We start from the raw sequence: 16,426 nt of genomic DNA on the forward strand, positions 1-16,426 counted from the left end.
ACCTTACAAAATTTGTAACGGCCACACCCATTTCTGATAAACGAGCTGACACTGTAGCTAGAGCGTTGATGGAAAATGTAATTTTAAAATATGGAGTACCGTCAATATGCACAGATAGAGGAACAGAATTTATGGCAAAAATATTTGAGGAGTTATGTATCGAACTTAATATTCAAAAGCTCAACTCGACAGCATATCACCACGAAACAATAGGAGCTTTAGAGAACTCGCATAAAATGCTAGGAAATTTCCTGCGAATCTATTGTAACGGCGATCCGTTAGCATGGAAAGACTGGGTGCAATTTTATGAATTTGCGTACAATAACACGGTGCATTCAGCGACAGGATACACTCCGTTTTACTTAGTTTAAGGTAGGCAATCTAATGTTCCATCAACTCAAAAATGTAACAATAATAGAATAAGCTATAATTTAGAAAATTATGTTGAATTACTCAAAGCAAAACTAACCATCGCGCATAAAGAAGTAAGAGATAGATTATTGAATCGGAAATCGGAAACAAAAAGTAAATATGATGTGAATTGTAAACGGAAGGAATTTCATGAAGGAAGCAAGGTATTAATACGGAGCGAAACGGCCAAGAAACTCGAGCCTAAGTATCTAGGGCCATACGACGTAATCAGTGATAGAAATGAAAATGTAGAACTAAACATAAACGGAAAATCAGATATTGTACATAAAAATAGAGTTAAAAGGTTTCATGAAATGTAAAAAAAAAAAAGGATAGGGCGTGTGATAGTGTGCGACACACTATCCGTTAGGATTGGGATACGATCATTTCCGAGTACACTCTTCGTTAGGATTCGGATACGATCATTTCCGAGTAAGACATGAGTTACCGTGAGTGGCATATATAAGCCAATTGCCGAAATAATAAAGGCCCTTCTTTTTCTCTCGAACTACGATAACCAACGCGTTGCGTATTACTCTCCTGGTACCCACATTTAACACTATCATCACCGAGACCCTGGTTACCCAAAAAATCGAGCGTCTCAAGTTGTCATACTCCGAGGGGCCAGATGGTATCCCAGCGACAATTCCCAAGCGTTGTGCCGTATCGGTAGCTTCTGTTTTGACTAAGATCTTCAGCGAATCTCTGCACACAGGAACCTTTCCATCACTGTGGAAGGTCTCATGGCTAACACCCATCCACAAAAAGGGCAGCAAAAACAAAGCAGTGAACTATCCAGGTATTACCTCTTTAGCTGCCTGCGCCAAAGTGTTCGAGCTCCTCATCTATGAACCATTAATAGCATCTGCCGGCAAATACATCGGCATCAACCATCACGGATTCATACCTAAGAGATCAACTACGAAAAATCTGATGCAATTCGTTAGCGGCTGTTATAATTCTATTGATGATGGTATGCAGGTTGATGCCATTTACACGGACATTAAGGCGGCTTTTGACAGTGTGTCCCCCAACATTCTTCTGGCAAAACTTGATAGACTTGTTTTATCACCACCCCTGGTAAAGTGGATAAAATCGTATTTATATGGTCGTTCATATGCAGTTAGAATGGGCTCCCACCAATCTAGATCTATCGGTGCCTCTTCCGGCGTACCCCAGGGCAGCAACCTGGGGCCTTTGTTGTTCCTGCTCTACATAAACGACTTTTGCACGGCACTCCCGGATAATAGTTGCCTACTCTACGCAGATGATGCTAAAATCTATCGTGAAATCCGTGAGCCCGAGGACCATCTTCAACTTCAAGCCACTTTGACTGAATTTGTCTCCTGGTGCAAGCGTAACGCACTAAGCGTCTGTATCGATAAATGCGCCATAATCTCATTCAGCCGTTCAAGAGCTCCAGCGCTTGATGGTCAGAACCTCGAAAGAGTGAACTGTGTAAAGGATCTAGGAGTCCTCCTAGATGCTAAACTCTCCTTCGAAGAACAGATAGACCAAGTAGTCGCTAGTGGCAATCGGCTACTTGGCTTGGTCATAAACATGACACGCGAGCTTCGCGATCCTATGTGTTTCAAGACACTGTACTGCGCACTTATCAGACAACTGCTGGAATGTGCTAGCATTGTTTGGTGGCCAGCATCTACTCGGGCACTTGAGCGGCTAGAGTCCATCCAACGGAAGGCAACGCGCTTCACCCTTCGTGATTGGCCGCGTCGTCTCGACTACAGAACTAGGTGTTTGCTGCTTGGGATCCCGCCTCTCGCCGAACGTGTTGAGCACGCCAGACTGGCATTTATCACGGGAACCTTAAATGGAACCATCGACTGTCCCAGCTGCTTTCAAGGATTCACCTCTATGTTCCTCCCAGAATACTCCGTCGCCGGCCAGTGCTGGCAGTCGCTGAAACCCGAACAACCTTTGGCTCTCGCAACCCCCTTCTTTGTATGTGCCGTCTACTCAATTTAGCTGACGATATCTATGAGCCTGGAATGACGATAACCGAACTGACTTCACTTTTAAGTGTTTGGAATGCGTCCAACAATAATTATATATAAATATTCTGTTCGTTATCTAATGTATATTGTAAACAAAATTTGGCTCGAGAGGGCTTTATAGTCCATCGATTAATAAACATTAAACTAAACTAAATAATCAGAATCTACGTAGGCGTGACGTGCAAATAGGTGAACGCACGTTTGAAGACGTCCCAGAATTCACCTATCTTGGATCAAAGGTCAGCAACCCCGTCAAACAATGCGAGGGTTGCGAAAGATTTCATGTACTCGAAATCTTATGGTATTTTAAAAAATCGTTGATTTTTATTCAAGAACTATATTTTGTGCGGTAGTATTTGGCGAAAAGATCACTATTTAAATTTTTGTGGATTTTTGAAAACTAAAATGTCAAATTCAGGTGTTTAGTATGCTACAAATCGCACTGTTATACCTGCTCTCGAGGTGCTATAATTATAACTGCTAAAACTAGGTGTGAAAAAACTACCAAGGCTCGCAAGCTCTTTAATGCGAGGGCTCTGGGGCGGTGAACTTGTATGGCGTGCGAGCCCTCGCGCCCTCGCAAATCGCTGTCAATTGCATGGCGGGACGACAATTGCATGGAAGCTGAGTTGCGCCCAAGGATGCTAGCTGCCAACCGGTCATTCTACAGCCTGAAAAATCAGTTCACCTCAAAGAACCTGCGACAGACGGACGAAGCTGGGACTCTATGGACTCTAAGACATGGACACTGTCCAAATCTGACGAAACCTTCTTGGCTAAGTTAGAGAGGAAGATGCTCTGAAAGATACTTGGCCCGGTATGTGTGGAAGGACAATGGAGAAACCGCTATAATGACGAGCTATACGAGATGTACGGCGACCTCACTGTCGTGCAGCGTATCAATCTCGCCAGGCTCCGGTGGGCTGGCCATGTTGTACGCATGGAAACGGACAACCCAGCCCGTAAAATCTTTTTAGCGTTTAGTTCAATTTTCATTATTTTAGCTTTTCCAAATCGGTCTGTTCTCAAAATCAGCGCCAAACCGAATGGTCGTTCACGCCAAGGAATTCTGACAGCTCTCTTGATGACAGCTCGTACTCTGCGTACGAGCCACGCGATCTGCACAGTGGGCTGCTACATCTTTTTAGGCCGTCCGCAAGGACAGAGGATGCGTGGTAGGCCCAAATTGAGGTGGCAAGATGGCGTCCGCCATTAAGGCCGGGATAACGGAATGGCAGACGAAGGCGGGAGACCGCGAGCGGTTTCGGACACTCCTGAGGCAGGCCAAGACCGCAAAGCGGTTGTAGCGCCGGATAAGTAAGTAAGTAAGAAAGTATTTTGCAAAAATCCACAAAACATGAAATAGTGATGTTATGGACGTCTAAAACAGCAAAAAATGAATGAAACATGAAGATTATAGAAAAACCATAAAATTTCGAGCAGATGATACTACTCACAACCGTTTGACGGATATGTAAATTTTGTCCGATTTTTTTTTTCTATACATGTGCGCGGCTGATATATCAGGTGGGCTTATCCAGTGCAATTCGACGTCTAAAAATGAAAATAGGAAGAAAACCTGGTTTGACAGTTACATCCATAACAAACTGGATGCTTTGATGATTTTTCTATGGACTCACTCCTAACTCTATAAAAAAAATCAAAATTTTACTCGATATTTCAGATCAATCGGTGGTCTGTTGAACAGGACCAAAGGATATATGCGCAGGCACTGTGATTAATTCCTCACTCTCAATATAAAATCATATTTGGTTCGGTTGGTACACTGCTGGCAGAATGGATTCAACAACAATACGTATCGAATCTGGCAAAGGAAATGTTCTTTTTTGGAATCTATAGCCTTCAAATCTTCGTTTTAATCCAAGAACTGGCTGCCACGTGCCATACCAAAATGACCGCATTGTAGATGTGAAAAGGAAAAAGATGAGCATTATCACAACTAAACAAATGTGTTGTCACGTGAATAACCGGGCAGTTAACCACCCATTTGTTGTGGGCAGCCGTGCCGACCCCTGGACTTGCCGTGGCAGTTGCGCTGCCACCGGTCAACGTCCAGGGGGACGACAGTTCGGCTCGCAAACACACTCTGCCTGTATGGCGCTTGGCACACACTAAGCCTTCCCGCCATGCAATTGACAGCGATTTTCGAGGGCGCGCGAGGGCTCGCACGCCATACAAGTTCACCGTCCCAGAGCCCTCGCATTAAAGAGCTTGCGAGCCTAGGCAGTTTTTTCGCCACTAGTTTTAGCAGTTATAATTATAGCACCCCGAGAGCAGGTATAACATAGCAAATTATAGCTTACTAAACACACCTAAATTTTGAGATTTTATTTTGAAAAAATCCACAAAAATGTAAATAGTGGTCTTTTCGACAAATAACACAGCAAAACAAGAATTAATGAATAAAAACTAAATATTTTGAAATATTAAAAAAAAATAATTAAGATTTCGAGCAGATGATACCCCCGCCATGCAATTGACAGGGAGTTGCGAGGGCGCGCGAAGGCTCGCAGTTATAATTATAGCACCCCAAGTGCAGGTATAACAGTGCAAATTGTAGCATACTAAACACCTGAATTTTGTCATTTTATTTTAAAAAATCCACAAAATTTTAAATAGTGATCTTTTCGACAAATACTACCGCAAAAAAATAATCCATGAATAAAAATCAAAGATTATTTAAAATACCATAAGATTTCGAGCAGATGATATCATTCACAACCCTCGCAATCCCGCTGCGCAAAGCGACGGAAGAAATCATGCCATTCGGAGAATTTTATCATGCCATCTTTTTCCCTCCAACGGCAAATTTGTCAAGCAGCTCATCGAGCTACCCGTCCCTGGCTCCGCCTCGTACCCCTCGCCTGAGCGCGCTGCCGAAGGTTTGGATGTGTTGGTGCGTCAGACGGCCAATCGCTGTCAGCCATCGTCCGTGCTTTTTCCCTCCATAGCGCTATCTCTTTCTCGCGTGTGGTCAATGCTCGCGAGCTGTTGTGGCGCCTAAAAATGCCGTTAACAAACATTGCGGCGATGAAGTTGCATTTTCACAAATAAAACCAAAAAATGCGCAATAAGTTCAAACACTGCAATGTAAAAATGATTAAGGAATCGCTAGCTCACGCTGGAGGGTTTGCTGTGCAACGCGCTGAACTCTAATTCGCATTGACACGTTCAGCCCGGCGATGATTTTCATCAGCTTTCCGTTCTGCCGGCATCTAGAACGCAAGGTGATTAAGCATAACTTTGTTACCCTAAGCTTTTGCTTTCGTATGGTGTAGATTACACAGATATGCTGTGTTGTATTTACGAAGTAAAAGTTCTTGTATTTCGGTAATTCAGATAGTTCTAAAGGGTTACAAATTATTCTGGTTCACACACACGTCCGTACACCGTGGAGATCGCCTACAAAGAGCGCGCACTTTCCTGGCTTCGGTTCCGACCCAAGCAGCAAACGTCAAACAACGCAACGCGTTTATGCCGACGGGTTAGCGTCTCCAACATGCTGAGCTGTCTGCGCATCGGTGTGAGCCTGCGTGTGTGTGCACAACTGTCGCCAAATGTGTTTTCTTCCGGAATGTTATGATCCATCGGTCAAAGAAAGAAAGGTGTTCATATAAGGCGGAAAGACGAATTGAGGCCCCTGTCAATGGTAACTGATGACCGGGAGGAGGGGGTACTGAGACACAACTGTTGGGAGATTGAACAGTATACTTAAATTGCCGGCGGGGGGGGGTGGGGGGTTGGCGATGGAATCCCTACGATCATCGGTCACAGGTCCTAAAATTGTTACCAGCGGGGGGGGGGGGGGGGGGGGAGTGCAGAAGGTTCTCCAGCGACGGGGCCCCAACGACCATCTTTCCGGCGGCCCTTGTCGCTAATACTCTGTCCACTTGAAGACATACGGCATACTACAGCGTATGCATCGGGAAGGAGACAATGTGGCAGTATGCAAGTTACCCGCTGGATAGGAGCGGGCCCGCGGCACCGCCATCATTCCTCACATCTGCATGCCCGTCGTGGGTTCTAACCGCGTATGAACCGTCCGCCGTAGCAAGAACTGACTACCCGGCTACGTGGTACTCAAGTCCTGAAAAGACCGGCATGATAGCGTAGGCCATAATGACAATAATAATAATAATAATAATAATAATAATAATAATGATAATAATAATAATAATAATAATAATAGTAATAATAATAATAAAAATAATAATAATAATAATAATAATAATAATAATAATAATAATAATAATAATAATAATAATAATAATAATAATTACAATAATAATAATAATAATAATAATAATAATAATAATAATAATAATAATAAGAACTTAGCATAACAGTCCACACCCGTGTAAGAGTTTGTCTTGGGCGCCAATATATTTAGTTTTTGATGAAAAACTAAAGCTAATTTTGAGTGATATTATTCTATAAAAAATGGTATTATTTAAGTATAAAATCGGTACATGACCAACTAGAACGATAGGAAAAATCATTTCCGGGCGAATCTAGAAGAAAGCAACGAAAAAGCCGCATCACTGTTGATTTTAAAGGACTTTTTCTAAATTCCCTTAAACTGGTGCAGTTTATGGGAAGTTTTAGGCTCCAGTTTTAGGCAATTTGCTCGAAATCCCGATTATTCGTGCTCGAAAATGTCAATTGGGGTAGCAAAGTGGGTAGAAAGGAGGTGTCGTCATGTAGAACAATTGGGCAACGAGGCTTCAGAAAAAAGCACAAAACCAGGATCGACGGCAGTTGTCGAATGCGACGAATGTTGTTGGTATTTGGATATATTAAATGGATTGTTTTCGTTTAATACCCAAGCGCCACAGATTAAGCTTTGAGATTTGTGGCACTTGGGTAAACATTTGTTTAGCACTAAAAATTTGTATTTTCATCCACACTCCATAAATCGGCATTCCCAAGTGCCACAAATCCACTAAACGACCACTAAACGGCTTCTAAACGACTCAAGTTCTCTACCTAAACGGAATATAGAAAGACTTCGTTTAGCAGACGGCAAACGACTCATGCATTCTAAAAATAGCAAAAAGCTGGTGGCGCTCTCTGTTGGTGGGATACCCCAACCAGTTGAGCTTCATCGCTTGGAGGAGAGCTTTCTCATTTCCTCTGTACTGTTGTATGGTTCCGCATTGAAGTTATGCATCGCTAGAACTAGAACGGCGATACGCTTGTTTATATGTGCAAGTACGTCTAGCACTCGACAAGCAGGATGTGTTCGTTCACCGTCTGACGAAATTTGGCGCTGACACCAGTACACTCTCATTTGTCTCATTTAAGGTGGGCATACCAGTCACTCTACGCAGCAAGGCTCTCTCACCTGAGACATGGCCCTCCGCTCTAACGTACCGTGAGTTCCGTGACTACCGGACCAATAATATTAACACTAATGCTCTCGCAGCCGCCGATACAAATTCGATGCTTCAACCTACACTCGATCACCCTGTCACTCTCACTACAGACACTTATCGTAATCCTCTCCCACGGTTTGGATTGAGCACTCCGATACCAACTGCCAATACAGATCCGCCCGCGCAGCCTGTTGCGACTTCATATGACATGACCACCACAGATGCAGCTTTGTTTACAACCGAATCACAACAGGACCTTAATGAGCGAATGCTTGTCACTACCACACCTACCAGGTCGCCTCCGGAATGCTTAGTCGCGCCTAAAAAAAGACCGAAGCGCGGAAACGCTAAACGGACTGATGAATCTGCTGACGCTGGCCCGTCGGATGAATAGCAATCTTGCACTGCGATGCAACTCGCTCCGGCGATGCAACTCGCTCAACTCATCCCAGTCTCTCTATCTACTACCAAAATGTACGTGGTCTACGAACGAAAACTGCAAATCTTCGCCTGGTGCTTTCAGAATCAGAATATGATTTTATCATTCTCACCGAGACTTGGCTTACTCAGTCCATACCTTCTTCGCTCCTCACTGACGATTACTATCATATCTACAGGTGCGATAGGAATCTTTCCAACAGTGTTTTAATTGCATGTTCCTCTTCAATACCGACATGTGAAATCACATCACCTAATACCATACTGGAACAACTTTGGATCAAAACATTGCTGCCAGGTGTCTCTGTTTACATCGGCGTTGTTTACATTCCGCCTAGTCATGCGAATGACCCCGCAGTGATGAACGCTTTACATGATAGTGTACGTGAAATTTCAAGCCGCATTAAAGAGAGCGATTTATTATACGTCTTCGGAGATTTCAATAAACCTGATATCAGATGGGAGCTGACTAATACATCAGAAGCCACCGATTGCTCTCCATGTTATTCTGTCATGCATTATGCACCTTTATGCAATTCCGTGGCTAATACCGATTTCGTTGATGGGTTGCATAGTACCGGTTTATTTCAGTTGAGTGGTATTGCAAATTAATCTGGTCGTCAATTGGATCAGGTCTTCGCAAACCTTGCCGCAACCAATATTTTGTGCGACTCAATTACACCTCTGCACTCTGTGAATGGTACTTCGGCTCTAGAAAACTCCTTCCCATACGTAACACACTGTAGTATTCCACTTCTCAGTGAGGACTTTCATCATCCTTCATTGGATATGATGATTTATTATCCCGTACAACTATCCCACACCACCAACAGTCACACTCGCAGTACAGTCAATAGAAATTTCTTCAAAACGAATGTGGAACGTATGAATTCTCTTATTGTGTCGTTTGACCGCAATTTTGACTGCTCCAACTTTGCCACTATCGACGAAGCCACCGATTTCTTTAGCGTTTTTATGCGCTCAGCGATTAATTCCTGCGTTCCTGTTTCTCAACGAAAGTCTGGCCCTGATTGGTCTAATGCATCTTTACGATGGCTGAAAAAAAATAAAATCAAAAGCCTACGCGGATTACAGTAGAACGAGATCATCGCTGCATAGGTGTTATGAACTGCTTATATTTTATTTAAACACTTCGAACGTACATAATAAATAAAACACACAATACAGAATACACTTTAAAATGATACAAGTATGGTGGCCGCACACCAGCTGCACCGAGCGCCCCTGCCGAGAGCTCCTGCTCGATCGACTCGCAAACACACTCGGCTCGGCGCTCGGCACACACTAATCCTTGCGCGCTTAGTGTGTGCGACAGTGTGCGTGTACACTGTCGTCCTCCTGGACGTTGACCGGTGGCAGCGCAACTGCCACGGCAAGTCCAGGGGTCGGCACGGCTACCCACAACATCTCCCCTTTTTAATACCGAAGGGCTCGAACCGACGCGGGGGTATTCCACTAATGGAATACCGGCGTGGTGAACCCTTCTGGCCGATGCTGCCAAAATGTGGGGACCCCGATGTTGTTGCGCTGAGTTGCTGCTTCTCTCAGCCCTCACCGCGATGGCGTGGCGGTGATGCTGCTGCTGTGCCGGTCCCTGGGACGGCGGCGATGGTGTGACGGCGATGATGATGACGATGATGATAACGATGATGATGAAGGTGCCGCGATGATGAAGGTGCCGCGATGATGATAATGCCGCGATGATGATGACGATGATGATGATGATCCTTGCCCCAGGGCAGCAGCGATGTATTTTTTTCGATGACGGGCGGCAGAGATGAAAATACTCGGGCAGCATGTTTCCTCGCTCTCCTACGATGCGTTGGCTCATCGCCCTTCTTTTGTGCTGTGGCTGCAGTCGGGGCGCAATTGGCGACGCCCGTTCGACTGCAGCCGGGACGGCATGCTACCTCGTTCCCTCTGGACACTGTGGCTGTAGCCGAGGCGCAATTGGCGACGCCTGTTCAACTACAGCCAGGGCGAAAGCGTTCGCGCCGATGTGGGCTGCTGTGTTGCAGCCGATGCAACTTGTGCGTTGCCGATCCTGTTGTGCTGCTGAGGCGGAATGTTACGTCGCCGTGGTGAGAGGCAGGGCTCGAGCCGCAGCGGAATTGCTGCCTCGCCGATGATGCGCTGAGCTCGAGCCGGAACGGCATTGATCGTCGCCGATGGAACCTCCTCTATATTCCACCTTGATTACGACTAGTATTGGGCATTGTGCGCACTGCACAGCACACTTTGTACTGTGCGAGCACACTTCGCACAGTGCGCGCACTTCGCACTTTTCGCACAGTGCGAGCACACTCCGCACGGTGCGCGCACTTTTCGCACAGTGCGTGCGCACTCCGCACTTTACGCACACTTCGCACAGTGCGAGCACTTTTCGCACACTCCGCACAGTGCACGCACTTTTCGCACAGTGTGAGTACACTTCATACTGTGCGAGCACACTCCGCACAGTGCGCGCACTTTACGCACAGTGCAAGCACAGTCCGGACTTTTCGCACACTTCGCACAGTGCGAGCACACTCCACATTTTTCGCACACTTCGCACAGTGCAAGCATGTTTCGCAAATTTCGTGCAGTGCTTCACTTTGTACTGTGCGAGCACACTTCGTACCATGTTACAGGAAGTCAGGTGGTGTAGTACTGAGCATATTTTGATAAACCGCCTTTAAGCATTAGCATCAGTTAGCATTAGCGACTCCGATCCGTTGGTGCAACGAGTTCAAGTCGGGGCGAATCAAAGATCCATTAATCGCTTGCACACATTCATACCACACACATGCCCATCGCCCCTCCCCCCCCCCCCCCTCTCGCCCTGTCCCATGTCCCCTTCTCTTCAGTTAATCACAAAATTTTACTAGGGCTCCGAGTGAAAATTGTAATTTTTGCATCAAAACATGCGCTGCTATCGCAAGCCTGCGACGCGAATAACAGTTTTCGCGTGAAACCAGCTGTCTGTTTTATTGCACAATCGCAAAGCGGGGGCTCCGAGTACAAGCACAGACACGTTTCATCTCAGCCAAATTCAAGAAAAACCTCATCCCACTGGAGCGTCGTTTACCTACGACCTTCACAGTTCATAGTTGTTTTAAAGAAACGCGTGCTTGATGTCAGCCGATTTTTCCTGATAATTTCTTCGGCTACGGACCGCTGTGTTGATATTGTGTTTCGGGGCTTTTATATTTTTGTCTGGGTGTGTTGTATCCTTGTGTTTGTGTCGGCTTTTCGATGGTGGTCAAGCGCAGCGTTCTGTGCATTCGATTCTCGCAGCAAAGGTCTCCGCGCGGTTTCGGTGTGCTCGTGCACCGGCCATCCACACTTGCAAAGAATTATGTTGTTTCTCGCTCTACTCTATGCCTTGGGCCAACGATGATTAAATTACAAAGTTTACCTAGCGTCGTCAAAACGTTATCGGTCGCCGTAAATACTTTTTCGGGTGACGTAAACCCTCAATTGGGCACTGTCATTTCTATTCGGGCCTTGTGAAGTATGAATCGGGCAAAGTACAGAATGAATTGGGCCTACTTTATATTTTGTTGCTTTCTAGCTATAAAACAATACTTTTTTGCGAGTTGTTTAACTGATATGTAAGAAAAATCACTATTTTTAAGTTTGATTACATAAAAAATTATTCAAATTCTTTTTTTTTAATTTTTAATTCCACCCCGTACAATGCAATTTGGTTTTATATATATTTTTTTAAATATAATATGTTTGGTGATTTAATTAGGTAAACATTTTAAAATAATACATAATAAGTTAAACAACATCCAAAATACGTATTTTTAAACAACTTGATGGACCAAACACACCGGAGCGACCGATTAGAGTAGGACGCTTTCATTCTGTACTATGCCCGATTCATACTTCACAAGGCTCGAATAGAAATGACAGTGCCCAATTGAGGGTTGACGTTGCCCGAAAAAGTATTTACGGCGACCGATAACGCTTTGACGATGCCGGATTGGCTAGGTAAACCCTGTATATTGATTTCAGCAGTGCGCGAGTTAACAAACGTAATTGCTAACACAGCACTTTTCTACGTGTTGTCAACCGCCACCGAAATTGCACCGTCAACGGCACCGGCAGCAAATAGCGGACCGCGTCGATCGGTTGACCCAGTTCTGACGAAATGTTGATCAACAAATTCCCGTCCAATTCCCTTCCTACACCCAACATAAAGTTTCAATAAACACTCTATTTCCAACAGTAACCACGACTAGTTTTATTCCGAACCCGAAATCATAACTCGCGCGTGTTTCAGCGTTCTGCGCTTTTGCCATGCGTAAAAGGGTGGAAAAGAAGAGCGAAGAATGAAGTGCAGCGTAGAAGGGGGTTCTTAGATTGAAAAAATATTGTCTATACCCTTTAAAGGATTCGAAACAGGTGTATGTCAAATCGATGGAGTTTCCAATATTCGCATGGATCTACACATGCTTTCTGTTGGGACCAATAATAGCCATCGTGGATGGGCCGGCGGAGTGGGGGGGGGGGGGTCAGGTGTCCGCCAAGTTCATCCACTGTTAGACGAACCCGATGGTTGAGTAAATGAACTCTAAGAGAAAAAGCTGACACTGGTCGTGTGGTCGTGGTCTTTGTGTACGTACCACCATGGTACGAAGTGTGCTCGCACAGTACAAAGTGAAGCAAGTGAAGCTTGCACTGTGCGAAGTGTGCGAAAAGTGCGGAGTGTGCTCGCAATGTGCGAAGTGTGCGAAAAGTGCGGAGTGCGCGCACAGTGCGTAGTGCGCTCACAGTGCGGAGTAGTGATGGGTAAATTCAACAAAAATCCGGAATCGCTTCCGAATGACTCCGCCAAAATTGGAAGCGGTTCCGGAAGGTAGGTGCAAAACTCCGACCTCGGAGCCGTCTGGAGCCGTTCGGAGCCGTTCGGAGCCGTCCGGAGCCGTCCGGAGCCGTCCAGAGCCGTCCGGAGCCGTCCGGAGCCGCTAGTCGGCAGTAATGATGGGTAACCGGAATCGCACCCACGGCTCGGAATCGCTTCCGAGCATTGCTACTCCGGCTCCGATTCCGAAAAATTCAAATCGTCGATTCCGCCCGAAGCCGTCGGAGCCGTCCGGAGCCGTCCGGAGCCGTCCGGAGCCGCTAGTCGGCAGCTGGAGCCGTCGGAGCCGTCGGAGCCGTCCGGAGCCGTCGGGGCCGTTGGAGCCGTTGGAGCTGTCCGGAATCGTTGGAGCCGTCGGAGCCGTCCGGAACCGTCGGAGCCGTCCGGAACCGTCGGAGCCGTTGGAGCCGTCGGAGCCGCTAGTTGGCAGCTGGAGCCGGTCGGAGCCGTCGTAGCAGTTGGAGCCGACGGAGCCGTCCGGAGCCGTCCGGAGCCGACGGAGCCGACGGAGCCGTCCGGAGCCGGTCGGAACAGTCGTAGTCGTTGAAGCCAATGGAACTGGTTGGAGACGTTGGCGCCGTCAGTGCCGTCGAAGCCGACGGAGCCAGTTCGAGCCGTCGGAGTCGTTGTAATAGTCGGAAGTCTTCGGAAGCGCTTTAATTTCCCGATATCAGCGATGATTTCATTTCAAAAAACAGCTTACGATCAAAAAGTAGTCTTCTTCATTTATTGCTCTGAAGTTTTTTTGTATTTTTTTTAAATAATAAAGTCAAAAACAATTGTTTACTCCGTATATTTAGGGAAAAACTATGAATCAAACTATTATTGATCTTTATTTTCATAAAAGATGGACGGATGATTGATAGTTATATTCTTTGTCTTGTCCATGTGCCATCGTGTTATTGGGTAAAAAACAAGTGCGGCCTAAACCATACACGTTAGTCGATGTAAACAACCGTGCAAAACTGCCATAATTACACTCGTCTGCCTCGTTGTTTCGTATTTTATCAAACCCACCTCCCGTCATAGTTCTATTGCTCCTTGACCTCCTAATTTAATTCATTTTTTCTATATATATACGGAGCAAACAATTATTTTTGGCTTTATTTTTGAAAAAAAAAAACACACACAAAAAAGCTTCATACCAAGACTCTTTTTTTACTGTTTTTTACAATAAAATTATCACTAATATCGGGAAATTAATGCGCTTCAGAATGCTTCCGACTATTACAACTACTCCGACGGCTCCGGACGGCTCCGACGGCTCCGACGGCTTCGGACGGCTCCGACGGTTCCAACGGCTCCAACGGCTCCGACGGCTCCAACGGCTCCGGACGGCTCCGACGGCTCCGGACGGCTCCGGCTGCCGACTAGCGGCTCCGGACGGCTCCGAACGGCTCCGAACGACTCCAGACGGCTCCGAGGTCGGAGTTTTGCACCTACCTTCCGGAACCGCTTCCAATTTTGGCGGAGTCATTCGGAAGCGATTCCGGATTTTTGTTGAATTTACCCATCACTAGTCGGCAGCCGGAGCCGTCCGGAGCCGGCGGAGCCGTTCGGAGCCGTCCGGAGCCGTCCGGAGCCGTCCGGAGCCGTCCGGAGCCGTCGGAGCCGTCCGGAGCCGTCGGAGCTGTCCGGAGCCGTCGGAGCCGTCTGGAGCCGTCGGAGCCGTCCGGAGCAGTCCGGAGCCGCTAGTCGGCAGCCGGAGCCGTCCGGAGCCGGCGGAGCCGTCGGAGCCGTTGGAGCCGTTGGAGCCGTCCGGAGCCGTCGGAGCCGTCGGAGTAGTTGTAATAGTCGGAAGCATTCTGAAGCGCATTAATTTCTCGATATTAGTGATAATTTTGTTGTAAAAATCAGCTTACTAGTAAAAAAAAGTCTTCTTCATTTATTGATATGAAGTTTTTTTGTGTGTTTTTTTTTTCAAAAATAAAGCCAAAAATAATTGTTTGCTCCGTATATATATAGGAAAAAAAATGAATCAAATTTGCACGGTTGTTTACATCGGCTAACGTGTATGGTTTAGGCCGCACTTGTTTTTTACCCAATAACACGATGGCACATGGACAAGACAAAGAATATAACTATCAATCATCCGTCCATCTTTTATGAAAATAAAGATCAATAATAGTTTGATTCATAATTTTTCCCTATATATACGGAGCAAACAATTGTTTTTGACTTTATTGTTTAAAAAAAATACAAAAAAACTTCAGAGCAATAAATGAAGAAGACTATTTTTTTACTCGTAAGCTGTTTTTTTAAATGAAATCATCGCTGATATCGGGAAATTAAAGCGCTTCAGAAGACTTCCGACTATTACAACGACTCCGACAGCTCGAACTGACTCCGTCGGCTTCGACGGCACCGACGACCCCAACGTCTCCAAACGGTTCCGTTGGCTCCATCGACTACGACGGCTCTGTCGGCTCCAACGACTACAACGGTTCCGACCGGCTCCGGACGGCTCCGTCGGCTCCGTCGGCTCCGGACGGCTCCAACCGGCTCCGTCGGCTCCAACTGCTACGACGGCTCCGACCGGCTCCTGCTGCCGACTAGCGGCTCCGACGGCTCCAACAGCTCCGACGGCTCCGAACGGCTCCGACGGCTCAAACGATTCCGGACAGCTCCAACGGCTCCAACGGCTCCGACGGCTCCGGACGGCTCCGACGGCTCCAACGGCTCCAGCTGCCGACTAGCGGCTCCGGACGGCTCCGGACGGCTCCGACGGCTCCGGACGGCTCCGACGGCTCCGGACGGCTCCGACGGCTCCAACGGCTCCAGCTGCCGACTAGCGGCTCCGGACGGCTCCGGACGGCTCCGACGGCTCCGGACGGCTCCGACGGCTCCGGACGGCTCCGACGGCTCCGGACGGCTCCGACGGCTCCGGACGGCTCCGGACGGCTCCGACGGCTCCGGACGGCTCCGACGGCTCCGGGCGGAATCGACTATTTGAATTTTTCGGAATCGGAGCCGGAGTAGCAATGCTCGGAAGCGATTCCGAGCCGTGGGTGCGATTCCGATTACCCATCACTAGTGCGGAGTGCACGCACAGTGCGAAGCGCGTACAGTGTGAAATGTGCACCGCACACTGAGATGTGCGTGCGTGTGCGCACAGCACACCTAATTGTGCTCTTTTTCCCAACACTAATTACGACGCACTACGCAGCGTCGTAGTAGAAAAAAAACTATTTCGACCAAGGTGGATTTAAAACTATCAGGTGGTGGACTCTAGTGCATTTTGACAATTCGTCACTTGACGTTGTTGGAAGTCATGCCGAAGAACCCTGTTCCTA

Source organism: Anopheles gambiae, chromosome 2, assembly GCF_943734735.2.
Source record: "Anopheles gambiae chromosome 2, idAnoGambNW_F1_1, whole genome shotgun sequence".
NCBI classification, from domain to species: Eukaryota; Metazoa; Arthropoda; class Insecta; order Diptera; family Culicidae; genus Anopheles; species Anopheles gambiae.